The sequence below is a fragment of the Giraffa tippelskirchi genome, chromosome 2, assembly GCF_054371585.1.
Source record: "Giraffa tippelskirchi isolate mGirTip1 chromosome 2, T2T-mGirTip1v1.2.pri, whole genome shotgun sequence".
NCBI lineage: Eukaryota > Metazoa > Chordata > Mammalia > Artiodactyla > Giraffidae > Giraffa > Giraffa tippelskirchi.
Genome location: NC_137276.1, coordinates 53604212 through 53619998, shown reverse-complemented (window position 1 = coordinate 53619998; position 15787 = coordinate 53604212). Strand labels below are relative to the sequence as shown.

The following is a 15787-nucleotide window of genomic DNA, read 5'->3' as shown; positions in this document are numbered from 1 at the left end:
TTCTTAAATTTCATGCTAGTGTTGCCATACTAAGCTGCATGGCCTCAGCCAAGTCTCCAGGGAATTCAGCCCTGACGAGTATTCTCAGACCATGGCTCTATAGCAGATGCTGGTGGTAGTGAAGAAGTCCGAGTCCATTCAGTTCAGTTCAGTTTAGTCTCTCAGTTGTGTCCGACTCTTTGTAACCCCATGGACTGCAGCATGCCAGGCTTCCCTGTCCATGAGCAACTCCCGGAATTTACTCTAACTCATGTCCATGGAGTCAGTGATGCCATCCAACCATCTCATCCTCTGTCGTCCCCTTCTCCTCCCACCTTCAGTCTTTCCCAGCATCAAGGTCTTTTCCAATGAGTCAGTTTTTCCCATCAGGTGGCCAAAGTATTGGAGTTTCAGCTTCAACATCAGTCCTTCCAGTGAATATTCAGGACTGATTTCCTTTAGGATGGACTGGTTGGATCTGCTTGCAGTCCAAGGGACTCTCAAGAGTCTTCTCCAACACCACAGTTCAAAAGCATCAATTCTTCGGCACTCAGCTTTCTTCACAGTCCAACTCTTACATCCATACATGACTACTGGAAAAACCATAGCTTTGACTAGAAGAACCTTTGTTGGCAAAGTAATATCTCTGCTTTTTAATATGCTGTCTAGGTTGGTCATAACTTTTCTTCCAAGGAGCAAGTGTCTTTTTATTTCATGGCTGCAATCACCATCTGCAGTGATTTTGGAGCCCTCCAAAATAAAGTCAGCCATTGTTTTCACTTTTTCCCCATCTATTTGCCATGAAGTGATGGGACAGATGCCATGACCTTAGTTTTCTGAATGTTGAATTTTATGCCAACTTTTTCACTTTCCTCTTTCACTTTCATCAAGAGGCTCTTTAGTTCCTTTTCGCTTTCTGCCATAACAGTGGTGTCATCTGCATACATGAAGTTATTGATATTTCTCCTGGCAATCTTGATTCCAGTTTGTGCTTCATCCAGCTCAGCGTTTCTCATGATGTACTCTGCATATAAGTTAAATAAGCAGGATGACAATATACAGCCTTGACATATCCTTTCCTGATTTGGAACCAGTCTGTTGTTCTAGGTCCAGTTCTAACTGTTGCTTCCTGACCTGCACACAGATTTCTCATGAGGCAGGTCAGGTGGTCTGGTATTCCCATGTCTTGAAGAATTTTCCACAGTTGGTTGTGATCCACACACTCAAAGGCTTGGCATAGTCAATAGAGCAGAAATAGATGTTTTTTCTGGAACTCTCTTGCTTTTTTGATGATCCAACAAATGTTGGCAATTTGATCTCTGGTTCCTCTGCCTTTTTTAAATTCCGCTTGAACATCTGGAAGCTCACAGTTCATGTACTGTTGAAGCCTGGCTTGGAGAATTTTGAGCATTCCTTTACTAGTGTGTGCTGCTGCTGCTGCTAAGTCGCTGTAGTCGTGTCCGACTCTGTGCGACCCCATAGACGGCAGCCCACCAGGCTCTGCCGTCCCTAGGATTCTCCAGGCAAAAATACTGGAGTGGGTTGCCATTTCCTTCTCCAGTGCATGAAAGGGAAAAGCAAAAGTGAAGTCGCTCAGTTGTGTCCGACTCTTAGCGACCCCATTGACTGTAGCCTACCAGGCTCCTCCGTCCATGGGATTTTCCAGACAAGAGTACTGGAGTGGGGTGCCATTGCCTTCTCCAATGAGATGAATGCAATTGTGTGGTAGTTTGAGCATTCTTTGGCATTGCCTTTCTTTGGGATTGGAATGAAAACTGACCTTTTCCAGTCCTGTGGCCACTGGTGAGTTTTCCAAATTTGCTGGCATATTGAGTGCAGCACTTGCGCAGCATCGTCTTTTAGGGTTTGCAATAGCTCAACTGGAATTCCATCACCTCCACCAGCTTTATTTGTAGTGATGCTTCCTAAGGCCCACTTGCCTTTGCATTCCAGGATGTCTGGCTCTAGTTGAGTGATCATACCATCGTGATTATCTGGGTCGTAAAGATCTTTTTTGTATAGTTCTTCTGCGTATTCTTACCACCTCTTCTTAATATCTTCTGCTTCTGTTAGGTCCATATCATTTCTGTCCTTTATTGAGCCCATCTTTGCATGAAATGTTCCCTTGGTATCTCTAATTTTCTTGAAGAGATCTCTAGACTTTCCCATTTTATTGTTTTCCTCTATTTCTTTGCACTGATCACTGAGGAAGGCTTTCTTGTCTCTCCTTGCTATTCTTTGGAACTCTGCATTCAAATGGGTATATCGTTCCTTTTTTCCTTTGCTTTTCACTTCTATTTTTTTCACAGGTACTTGAAGTTCTCCTCAGACAGCTATTTTGCTTTTTTGCATTTCTTTTTCTGGGGGATAGTCTTGATTCTTGTCTCCTGTACAATGTCACAAACCTCTGTCCATAGTTCTTCAGGCACTCTGTCTATCAGATCTAATCCCTTGAGTCTATTTGTCATTTCCACTGTATAGTCATAAAGGATTTTATTTAGGTCATATATGAATGGTCTAGTGGTTTTCCTGAGTCCTTTGGGATTAACTAATTCCCAGCAGCCCTGAGGGCTTTCCAGGTGGTGCTAATGGTTAAGAACCCACCTGGCAATTAAGGAGACATCGGGAGACATAAGTGACACGGGTTCAATCCCTGGGTTGGGAAGATCCTGTGGAGGAGGCATGACAACCCATTCAAGTATTTTTGCCTGGAGAATCCACAGAGGAGACTGGTGGGCTACAGTCCATAGGGTCACAGAGTTGGACATGACTGAAGTGACTTCGCATGCACAGCAGCCCTGAAGAATTCTGAGTTCTGAAGAAACTGTGTGTCTGTGGAGCTGGTAATTTAAACAATTCCTCTCCTTAGTGAATCCACATAATATTATATCTGCTTGTCAGGATGCAGCTATAGAAATCTGAAAAGGAATAGCTTCAAGGGAAAAGGGGGTTTGTTTATTTTCATGGAGCTGAATATCTGGGCTAGGAGGCCAGGTGTGGGGGGCAGGGTGGTACCTGTAGCCCTGACTCCTTCTCTTTCTGTTCTGCTGTTCTCTACGTTCATCCTTCATTCTCATGGTCACCATTTGGGGGCAGAATAGTGGCCGCTGCCTCTCTGGCCCCCTGTGTATGTCTCTGGCAGGAACCAGAAAGAAGTCACTATGGGAACGGGGGAGTGCTGTCTATGGAAAGTCAGGCTTTCCCAGATATTCTCAGATATTCCTCTCATGTTCCATTGCATATGGGCACTGGTGCTCCGCTGCAAAGGAGGTTGCAAAATGTGATTTTCTAGCTGGTATGTTACTACCCTGTGTAATTCAGGTAAGGGAGCAGGGATGATGGGCACTCAATGACACTGGCAGTGTCTGTCACACATGGGAATCCATAAGTGGGACATGTCTGTCTGAATATCTCAGCCAGCAACCCCCCCACTTCTACTTCCAAACTCTGTGAGGGCTCCACAGTGTCCTCGTGGCTCTGGGGGGCTTCTAGGAGCCCTGATGCTTGCCTCATGTCTTTATACCTTGAATGCAGCCTGTGTGCACTCACAGAGGAAACAAACATTCAGGTCATAGTTAGATACGCTTAATCTGAAATTCAGCTCTGTGAACCTTAGGTCCAAGTCCCAGCAGGTGCAGCTGTCCTCCTTGCCCCACTGATACTGAGCCAAAATGTGCTGTGGTGTGGCATGGAGACTCCAGCCAGGCTTCTCACCATTGCCTCTTAGTTGACTCCTTCTGCTCTTATTACAGTCTTTCAGAGCCTGCTCCAGTGCTCACCCCACATGCCTCCATTGACCTCCTCCACTTCCTCTCATTTTGTGTCCCAAGAAGTCCAAGGATCGGTATGGCCAAGCAGGACATTTGTTGGAGGTTAGTGAATGGGGAAGCAGAGAGATTGGATCTCTAGCAAACTCAGGGAAGGGCAAAACCAGAGATGTGGACAGGTTAAGTGTCACCATCTCATCATTTTTGTTTTGCTAAAAGAGCCTCAGCAAAATGGCAAGGAAAGGGACAGAGGTCTGTCTGAGAAGGGCTGGTAGGGCTGGGTTTTCACTGGAGAGGCTGAGGACTTTTCTTTCATGGTGATAACCACTTGGCGGGAGGACACAGCACTGGAACATCTTGGGTACTTCACCAAGACCGCCAAGCCCATCTTAGAAGGACCCAAGCTTCTCAGCTACCGTGGCTCTGGGTCTCTTCATGAAATTGTGACAGTGGGGATCGGTGGGATCAAAAGCTTTCTTATTTTCAGTCTCACTTGCTATTTGTTCATTTCTTCCTTTCTTCCTCCTTTTCTGGGAAGTTCTTCAACTTTCAGCCTGCCTCCCATGTAGCTCCCATCTTCAGGCTCTGGGTGCGCTTGCCAACCGAGGCCTGGTGGGCATTGCTAGATGCTTAAAGAGCTTAATAAGATCTGTAAACATACCTCCGGCAGCATCACTCTTGCCCGCCTCGGAAGCTTCTTGTTTAAGTGAAAACTAAACAGCCTTTAATTATATATCACCTCTCAAGGACCATTTAAGAACCACACCAATATTTACAAATGGATTTGAAATTTTCTGAGTAAAGGGAATTAATTCTATCTGTTACCTCTCAGTACTTAGAAAAGCAAACAAGAGAGAAGCGAAGGCTTATTATGTGTCCAATGATATGGGCCTCGAGGCCTCTGGCCCAAATCAGCCAACTGGAAACACAAACTTTTAATGTGTTTGATCAGAGGAAACAAGAATTGCTTCAGACAGGGTTATTGTTCCTCCTGAGTAGAAATTGCCAGACTGTGAGAAGCAAGGAGGCAGACAGCAAGAACTTCAGCCCCCCTCTTCCCCAGCAGGGTGCGGATGGCACCGTGGAGAGCCTCCTCCTAGAGTTGAGCCAGTGCAGTCCCTGAACCAGGCCAGTGTTTCTTCCACCTGGAGTGGAGTCTGGTCTTACTTAAGAGGTCAGAGCCAAAGCTCTGAGGGGTCCTAGGCCTAGGGAAGCACAGTGGCTCCTTACCCCAGTAATGCACGCTCAACCCATATTGATGGCCAATGCCTCAGTTTCACTGTTAATCTAGCCATGCTTTATTTAGATGAAAACTGTACTTGAACTTTTAACTACTTGGACCTCTGATGTTACCCCTAATCCTTCTTATCTAATGTCTACTCAGCCCTCCAGAGCAACACTGGCCAAGAGAAATGGAATGCGAGCCATATATATGATTTCACATTTTCTAGCAGCTACATTAACAAAATACAAGAAAACAGGTAAAATTAGTTTAATATATATTTTACTTAAACCAATATGTCTGATTATTGTCATAATTATTATTCAGCATGTGCGTGCTTAGTCTGTCAGTCTTGTCTGACTTTTTGTGACCCTTTGGACTATAGCATGCCAGGCTCCTCTGTCCATGGGATTTTTCAGCCAAGAACACCAATATACAATTATTCATCAGTTATTTTACCATTTTTGTTTGGTACTATGTTTTTTAAATATGGCCTTTAATTAAGTAATACTTCTTAATTCGGACTAACTACATTTGAATCATGTGTCTACCCTATTGAACAGCTACAGGGACTGGCATGTACTCCAAGACTTTCAAATCTGGCTGGGGTCCTCTTGGTTCCTGTGATGGTTAATTTTATGTGTCAGTTTGACTGTTCCATAGGATGCCCAGATATTTGGTTAAACATTATTTGGAATATGTCTTTTGGGAGTATTTATGGATGAGATTAGCATCTGAATGTAGATGGGACTCATCTAATCCTTTGAAGGCCTGCAGGCATGCTCAGTTGAGTCTCTTTGTGGCCCTATGGACTGTAGCCCACCAGACTCCTTTGTCCGTGGGATTCTCTAAGCAAGAATACTAGAGTGGGTTGCCATGCCCTCCTCCAGGGGATCTTCCTGACCCAGGGATCGAACCCTCATCTCCTGCGTTTCCTGCATTGCAAGTGGATTCTTTACCCATTGAGCCACCTGGGAAGCCCCGTTGAAGGCCCGAATAGACCTTTAAGCTGGGTGTTTGGTTTTCTCTTGCCTTGGACTTAAACTTAGGCTGAGTTTATACCATCAACTTCTTGGTTCTCTGGATCTCCAGCTTACTGACTGCAGATTTCAGGACTTACAGTAATTTCCTTGTGTGTATATCTTATTGGTTCTGCTGACTTAAAAAAAAAAAAAAAGCACAATATGAGTGTTACAAATTAAGTTTTATTTGGGGCAGAATCAGGACTGTAGCCCAAGAGACAATACCTCAGATAGCTCTGAGAAACTGCTCCAAAGAGGTAGGGGAGAAGATCAGTATATATGTGATTTTGGTGAAGGCAGAGTATATGCAATCAAGTACATGTTTTGCAGAAGGTTTCTGCTAGTCACGAGGAACAGTCATCAGCATGAAGGATTTTAGTGCGAGGAGATACAAGAATTGGGCTCATAAGATTGGCTCTAGAAAATATCTAACTATCTGAAGACCTGTTCTGCCAGTTTTTCCCAGAGCACAGAGTGCCTCATTTCTGCTCTCCACCCTGAACTCCTTTCAGAGGGTGTTGAAAATCAGCAGCTGCAGCAGCACATGATTTAATCCTTGTAGAGACAGATGGCAAGTTCCCATTTGTAGTTAACAGTTCTGTGTCTCTGGAGAACCCAGGCTAATACAGTTCCCCATAGATGGAGCACATGGAGCTGTTATGTTGATGCTCCAACATGCTGTGAAGAGACCAGTTAGTAGATCTTGTCTCCACATATTGAGGTGTAGCAGAGGCAGCTTTCTGAGCTAATCTGGGTCAGAATCCAGGGAAAAGTTAGGAGGCAATTATATAGTGTGATCCAGGTAACCAGAAAGCATTGAGATCTATTGGCAGAAGGTGAAATCAGAGGATGGAACCAAAAGTCCAGAAAACTGGATCTCTGAGGAATTATTTTAGAATAGAGCCATACAACTGAGAGAAAGGTGTCTGCCTTGTGGAGATTGAGAAAACTACTTCTTGTGGGCATGGCTTTGTAGTTCTGTTGAACCTGGGTGTGCCCTCCTGGAGAAATGTGAAGAGATCATTACCTTCTGTGATGCTCTTGTCACTGAGATCATCCCTCGACAGTTAGCTCTGGATTCCTCCTCTCTGCCTTCCTGGCTCCAGCCTTTCCTTGCTCTCCAGTGATCTTTGCATGAGGCAAATATGATCGGGCCAGTTAATCCCTGGTTTGTAACTATTTTGCCTGTGGTGTGATATCCAAACTCCCAGAAGTGTGTTTAAGAATCTTTATATCCTCTGCTTGTCTTCTCCGCCATAGTGTCCTCAATTCCTATTGAACAGATGACATTTTATGCACTTTGCTCCGTAATGTTTTCTTTTTCACATTTGTGCCCTCGTGTATGGTTTTCTCCTTGCCTGGAAGTCACTACCATTCCCTTTTCTCAACTAGACACATTTCTTTCTCCTCTAAGATAGAGTACAGACATCACTCCTCCAGGAATTTCCCCCTGATATTCTCTCTTCTCTTCATTCCAGGTTAGATTAGCTGCTAGTATCTTGTATTCTCGAAAACACTCTCAGCTTACCTCTGTAATAACACTCATCTTACTACATCTTAATCACTTGTTTACATGCTACCTCACACACCAGACCAAAGTTCTTAAAGGCAATTGTATGTATATATCACGATGAAAAATTGGTCTTGGCCTTGGGTGGCCTCAGAAAGTTTATGCAGTGACCAATGCATGGGTCCACCCAGCATCTGTGAAGACCCTGAGTTGGAACCAAGCCTTCCTGCTCTGGGCTTCCTATCTGGTTCAAACCATGATTCCCCAGACTCCTCATGGCTAAGTCAGTGTTTGCAGAACCTACACCATTGGGAAAGCAGTTAATATGTATGCAGAAAACGGCTATGTGTCCAGAGGTGATTATTGTAGCATTGCCTCTGATAGAAAAACAGAAGAAACAATCAAATTACAACAAGTAAATTATAGCATGTCAGTGAGCTGGAATTTATGCAGTTTCAAAATCCATGATTATGAAGACAGCAGAACAGTCTGAAAGAGAAAAGACTCAGCACTTTTTGTGTACCTACAAAGAGAAAAACCCAACTTCATCAAATAATGCTGTGTGCATTGATTCATTCATTAATTCAACAAACATTTATTGAATCCTTATAATGTGCAAAGCAAAAAGTCTAAATTTAATAAAGATTTTAAGGGGAAATGGAGATAGAGTGGCATCACTCATCACAATGGTATTTGTGCCCTCACAAAGTTTCTCTTTTAAATGTCCTTAAAATACAGAGTGAAGTAGTTCAGAAAGAGAAAAACAAATATTGTATATTAATGCATGTATGTGCAATCTAGGAAAATGGTACAGATGAACCTAGTTCCAGGTAAGAAATAGAGATGTGGATGTAGAGAACACATGTGTGGACACAGGGGTGAGGAAGGGGAGGGTGGGAAGAACTGGGAGATTACAACTGATATCTGTCTATCTACATACATTACCATGTGTAAAGTAGATAGCTAGTGGGAAGTTGCTGTATAGCACAGGGAGCTCAGCTCTCTGCTCTGTGATGACCTAGATGGGTGGGATGGGGGCAGAAAGGGAGTTCCAAGAGTGAGTGGATATATATGTATACATATGGCTGATTCACATTTTACAGCAGAAACTAACATAACATTGTAACACCAATTTTTAAAAATTCCCTTAAGCCCTCTTGTCTAACCTTACCTTTCCCCTTCTATCATTCCCCTTCTCTTTATATCCTTTCATATTTTGAGTGAGCAGTTTACTTGTCCTTCTCCTAGTTTCTCCAGTCTTAAGTAAGTAAGTAAGTGAAGTCGCTCAGTCGTGTCCGACTCTTTGCAACCTCATGGACTGTAGCCTACCAGGCTCCTCCGTCCATGGGATTTTCCAGGCAAGCATACTGAAGTGGGTTGCTGTTTCCTTCTCCAGGGGATCTTCCCAACCCAGGGATCCAGCCCCGGTCTCCTGCATTGCAGGCAGACGCCTTACCGTCTGAGCCACCAGGGAAGTCCACAGTCTTACATCCTCACATTCATTATCTCGGTCAGCAAACCAAAGGGATCTTTTAGAATTTAGAAGGCACTGGAGAGATTGTCAATAACAAATTGTGTGTCTCTGCTGCAATACTTTTCCGATCTTCTCAGATGTGCACTGGGAGTAGGACACCTGACTGGACAGGCTGATCACCCTGGATCTTGGTCCTCTTCAAGCTCAGGGTGGTGTAGTGCACACAACAGCCATCTGTAGCCTGTGCAGCTACTCCTCTTGGGGGAAGGCTCACCACTGCTCATGAGTTTTCAGGAGGGTGTGAAGCTAGTACTGATTATGCTCCTAAGGGGTCTCAGGGAACACCTGGTTATGGTTCACTCTTGCTGTGGGTTGTTTCTTCCTTTCAGGCCTGGGAGGTAGAGAAGACAGAGTTAGTTGGCTTCATTTTAAGTACTGCCCATTGGTATGTAAATAATTCATATATTTTAAATAACAAAATAAATATTTTATGGGTCTTTAAAATTCAGGAATGAGCTGCATCCTTGAAGTACACAGGTTAAAAACTAGCCTTGGATTGAGGTCACCAAAATGGTGCCAGGTTGTTCCTGACTTCGCAACTCCACCCCGCTCCCCCCAAGAGGAAGAACTAGTAACCATTTGTGGACAAGACAACACTGGGAGACTCCTGGAACCTGGGAGTGAGCCTGAGGCAACCCCTGCACTACAGAGACAGAGGGCCTTAGAAGGGTAGGAGGATCTGGCCTTGGGCTGAGCGCATTGCCCCTCCCCCCAGGCTGACACGGAACCAAGCCAAGGGTCTTCTGGAGCCTAGCTTCTGCCAGTGGGAAGAGAGAGCCCAGAGTGACGTCCAGCCCCCTCAGCCTTGCGGGTCATTTCGTGGGAGTCCATATTGTGGTTTTGCCTGTGGGGATCATATAGGCTCAACCACTGGGAATCTGATGATTAAAAGCTAACCTTTACTCACAAACCTCATTGCACAGTAAAATGTTGCTATTCGTGGAGACACGTAAGTCTGAGCTGACAGAATTCCACATTCAGGGGTCTCAGAAATCAAGTTTGATTGCCTGGCCTTCCTCTTGTGGAACACCGAAGAGGTCATTGCCTCTTTCCCCGCTCTCAGAAGGCTTCTGTGTTCCCTGAAGAACAATCTCTTGATCCAAACAGGGTGGAATTCTTGTTCCTGCACACCTTTGTTGCTGAGGGAAAATTTACAGTTCATTCCTGACCATCTCAGGTAAATCTGAGAAATCGTGTTAATAAAATTTGGTGGGAGGGTTCTGTAGTTATAAAGCAGAACAATAAGGTTGGTGGGAGTTGCATAATTTTTTTGTTTGTCTCTATTTCCCATGAGGATTTCAGAGATGATGTAAAGTACTTGCACCAACATGACTAGAATATTTCCTCAAAAAGCCTGCTTATTCTCATTCTATTTTAAAATATAATGCTTATTGGTTTTTTCTATAATTACAGAAGTAATGTACGACTGTTACATAAAATTTGGAAAATATGGAAAAGTATAAAAAGGGAAAGAAAAGGCATCCATAATTTGTCACACAGAAATAACTGCTGACATTATTAGCTGGGAGAGGGAGAAACGTCCTAATTTCTATGCTTAAGAATTTTTTTCTCTTCTCTTTGCTCTTTCATCAGGCCCTGCTCTGGTTCATTTTTTAAAAAGCTTATTTTATTGATGTATAGTTTGATTTACAATGTTGTATTAATTTCTACTGTAAAGCAAATTGATTTAGTTATATATATATGTTCTTTTTCATATTGTTCCCATTATGGTTTATCACAGGATATTGAATATAGTTTCTTGTGCTATACAATAGGACCTTGGTATTTATCTGTTCTATATATAATAGTTTGCATCTGCTAATCCCAAACCCCCAATTCACCCCTCCCCAACACCCTTACCCCTTGGCAACCACAAATCTGTTCTCTATGTCTGTGAGTCTGTTTCTGTTTCATAGATAAGTTCATTTGTGTCATATTTTAGATTCCACATAAATGTGATACTGTGTGGTATTTGTCTTTCTCTTTCTGACTTACTGGTTTGTTTGTTACCTGGGTTATAAGCAGTTTTGAAGGAGGGTATCATCTTCCTCAACTTGTATTCCCCCTCATCTATATCACAGGTTCCAACAATGGCCAGGTTTGGAATTAATTAGAAAGCTTTCTCTTCCCTCATCATATAGAAGATAAACTTTTTGTAACTTGAGCTTTTGATATCACGATCCTGGAAGGCTGATGAAAAAGACTTAAGGTAACATCTCTCATTGTTGGCACTAGGAACATGTCAGGTCTGATGATTATTTTTTGTGTGGGTCTTTCTTGGGCATCATAGAATGTTTAGCAGCATCTCTGGCATTTTCCCACTAGATGCCATTATTGGGACAACTGAAAATGCCTCCAACACTGCCAGATGTCCTAGAGTGGGAGGGGCAGAATCATCCCTGGGCAAGAACCACATTTTAACATGTCCTGCTGAACACCTAGAAGTTATGACTGACAGAGTTTCTGGACTCTTAATTGGTTATATTTTAGATTTTGAAATATCAAGAAGGTAAACATGTTAATGGAATTTCTGAAACCACGAATATCAACATCTGTGTCCCTATTTTTTCTTTCTATCCAGTGCCTTTTGTGGTGGGATATGGATTTTTATGGTCAGAATTTGGAAGTCTTATCAATCTGGGGTTGGTCAGGGACAGAGCAACCTCCCTAGGTATTTATAATCAGAAGGGGAGTTAAAATACGGATCTAGGAGCTTAAATCACCCTTAGAAGAACTGGACAGGAGAATGAGGGTCATGGAGGGTGCTGTTGGATTTCAGGAAATCCAGAAAGCAGGAGTCAAGAAGACTTTTTTTGAGATCAGGAGGCTGATGAAATCCCAGAGTGTTTGCTACCGATGATCTCAACAGCCTGTAGCAGAAATGTAAGCCATTTTTAGGAAGAAAACTGGAAGCTGCTGATGCATCCATGAATCTGCCATCTGCTGATGTCCATGAGCCTATCTGTAGTTGCTCTGGGGCAAAAATAAAGGCTCTTATTTCTCTTCTTCTTCCCAGATCCCATGCTAATGCCTCTCAGTAGCCAGTCTAGCAAAGGAAAAGAGTCTTGGAAATTTAGTTTTGAGACTTTCAGTCCTATAGTACTAGGAAGGTGCTGAGAAGGATAGGTATTCAGCTGAGACAGTTGAAAGGATATTGTGTTGTGTAATGTGACAGAGGGTCCTTAATAAAAAATAAATAAAAATATTAATCTGATTCTCCTTTTTTAGCATCAGGTTTAGCCTTCTTTAGTGATGCTATACACACATACATATATACATGTATATGATATGTATATATATAAATAGTATGATTGGAGTGTCCCCTTAAGATTCTTTGATCTGATTGTTGGCCATGTCTTGCCCATTGTTACTGGGATGTGTGGGAGGGATGAAGTTTCCTGGTGCCTATAAGACAAACATGTATTTGCATAAAAATATATGAAAAAGTAGAATGATACTGTATATATTGTTTCATTACACTATTTATTTATTTTAATAAAATCTCATGAGGTTACCCATTAATATCCATTATTTCAAATGTTTAAGTACTACTTGTATCATAAAAATAAGTTTAAATAACTCAAAAAAAGTATTATGCCATTAACAAACTGCCCGAAGCATGATGTCTATTTTGTCATATACATTTCAAAAGCATTATTTCAAACATTATTTTAAAACATTTATTTAGTCATGTGGATTTACATTTGTACATACATCTTTGGCTGAAACTTTGGTTAGCTCCTTAGGCATAGGTTTCTAGAAGTGGATTACTCATCTGAAACTGTGAGTTAATTGCTTTACCAAATGGTTGTAGTGATTACCACCAGTGGTGTGTGAGATTTTCCATTTTTTGGCATTTTGGGAGTACTGAGATCAAACCACTTATCTTAAAACAAATAAAAAAGACTTTGCCATTTCTATAGACAAATATTATTTCATTGTTATATAATTTTATGTTTCTTTGGATTCATTAGTGTAGTTGAACTATATGATTTTCATATGAACTATATGATTTTCTTTATTTAGGTCTTGCACATATCTTTAAAAGTATTTATTTTAGTATTGTATAATGTAAGCTCAACATACAAAATGCAAAACGAAAAAAAGACATATGGTGAAAAATGAGACTCTTTTACACATTCTGCTCTAGCCAATCAGCTTACCTTCCAGGAGATAACCAGTTGTCTATTTTTAGTATATACACCAGAGAAACTATACATAGGTAAGAACTGATTTATATATATATATATATGTGTGTGTGTGTATATATATATGAATATGTACAATTATAAATGTGTATACTTATACATATATGCTAATTATAATTGTGGATTATGTGTAAATTATACATATTGCAATTTACATATAGACAGATATACATTTATAGCATTTACCACAGGGTAGAATATTATTCATGTCATTCTGAAACTTAAAAAGGCAAATGTAAATTAGAGTTCTTTCCATATATTAGCACATAAAGATATTTCATATTCTTTTTAGTGGCTATAACATATTTTGTTTCATGCACGTGCTATGATGTATTTAACCAGTCCCCTATTGATCAACATTTTAGGTTGTTATTTATTATTCCAAGCAATGCTGTAATAAATAACTTTGTATTTACAAATTTTGCAAACATACCAGCAGACACATGATATGTAGGATAAATTCCTAAAATCAGAGGCATATGTTATATGTGTTTTAAATTTTAATGGATATATGCACAGTTATTTCTAGTTTAATTATAAAAATCACTAGTGTTTATTATTAGAAGGAAACAACTACCTACTTCTCTGAATCAGATTGGGACCCTAGCTAAGAATTTATTCTCATAATAGTGGCGAATGCTTATTGTCTGCTAGTCACTGTTCTGAATACTTTACATATAGAGAATAATTTAATTTGTTATCACAACCATATGTATCAAGTACCATTACTAATGGAGAAGGAAATGGCAACTCACTCCAGCATTCTTGCCTGGCATTCCCATGGACAGAAGGAGCCTGGCGGGCTACAGTCCTTGGGGTTGCAAAAGAGTCAGACACGACTTAGCAACTAAACAACAACACCAGCAACGTTACTAATGTCTTTATTTTGCTGTTGCAAAAACTCAGGTGTAAGATTTTAAGGAATGTGCTAAAGTCATTAGGGATAGTGACTGGAGGCACCAGGATCTGAACCTAAGCAATTAAGCACTCTGCTGCCCACTCCATCAGCCTGAGCTTTTTCTTTCTTCGTCTTTTCCCCCTAATTTTCACTGACTCCTTAGGGAATGCAGATACTGGTAAGTGTAGGGATCTTTACTTGCTGGGGTCTTCAATCCCCTGGGCTATTTCTTATAAGCAGTAATTTCAAGTCTGTGTCCAGTTCATTTGGTGTTTAAGGCGATAGTCCTTAGATGAGTGTAACAAAGTTATAGACCACTTGATAATTTTTGACTGCCCAAAGGCACATGGGTTTAGATAATTGTGACTTTGGTCCTCCTTGATAATATTTTAATTTCCTTCAGTTTTTGAGGTAGACAACTGTATCATCCATGAATGTTGTTAATTTGATCTCCTTGATATTATACCTCTTTTTCATTTTCCCTTTATTAATATATTGACTTGAACATCCAGAACACTGTTGTGTAACTTTGATCCTCTTTATCTTGCCTCAGATTTTAATGGGAATGAATGCCTACAGTGGTTCATAATGTGCCTGGTGTTGGTTCATATTCTGGACAGAGATTTGGGATCATGTTCAAGGACTCTTTTCACATTTACTAAAAGTTCTTAATAAGGAATGGGTGTTGGATTTTATCAAATGCCTTTGTGGGGGTCACATATGAACATTATCGTATATTTTTATATTCATCGATTAATGATTAGATATGTTCTAATTGTCTATTACTCTGGAACAAGCTGTCCCAAAGCAGTGGCTTAAAGTAATAACTACTGTTTATTTTGCTTATGAATCTGTGCATTGACCAGATTCAGGAGGCCATTCTAGCTTGGTCTAATGCATGTGTTTGCAGGCAGACAGACAGTGGCTGGACTGGGGACACCTTAAAGGTTTCCTCACTCACATGCCTGGTCCTAGGCTGGGAAGACGCATTCTGATGGGGCTGGAGCAGCTGGGGCTACATGGGCATCTCCTACTTTCTATGTGGTCTCTCCACACGGGGCCCAGGGTAACCAGACTTACCCTGAAGACTTCCAGAGTGAGTGTCCCAAGAGACATCAGCAGAATATGCATGACTTTGAAAAACAGCACCAGAAGTCACAGAGCATAATTCTGTCACATTCTATTGGTTGAGCCTGTCACAAAGGCCTACCTGCCCAGGTTCAAAGGAAGGGGACACAGACCCCACCACCTGATAGGAGATGTATCAGGGAATTTGCAACCGTGTTTTAAAACCATTTCACTATATGTATCGAATCTTATGTGTAGCAAATTCTACTTGGTTGTGTGATCTTTTTCTTTGCATGTACAGCTGAACTCAATTTGCTAGTCCTTAACATTAAATGTTAATCATATTCTCTGATTATGTTTTTGTAAGTTATGTATTAATATATTTGGTTTTGGTATCAGAGTTGTGCTTATTTTCTAATATTTCTAATTATAAAATAGATTCAATAACAGAAATTAAATTTGGAGAAATATTTTAAAATCTGACTTTAAAGTCTATATAGGATTCATTCTTTACTCAGTTTCTTCCACAATTATTGATCCATTTAGGATATTTACTTTTTATTGAATTATTGTGTTAAT

The 15787-nt window shown here is 41.1% G+C and overlaps 1 long non-coding RNA gene across 1 annotated transcript; it reads right to left on the bottom strand.

Moving 5' to 3' along the window:
- Nucleotides 1-8109: 8109 nt before the first annotated feature.
- On the bottom strand, nucleotides 8110-15247 carry LOC145534966 (uncharacterized). Its single transcript, XR_014075143.1, has 4 exons — nucleotides 15221-15247; nucleotides 11045-11224; nucleotides 9946-10173; nucleotides 8110-9365 (listed from the first exon to the last, which is right to left on the bottom strand). It is a non-coding gene; the product is annotated as an uncharacterized LOC145534966 (long non-coding RNA).
- Between the last annotated feature and the right edge of the window lie 540 nt (nucleotides 15248-15787).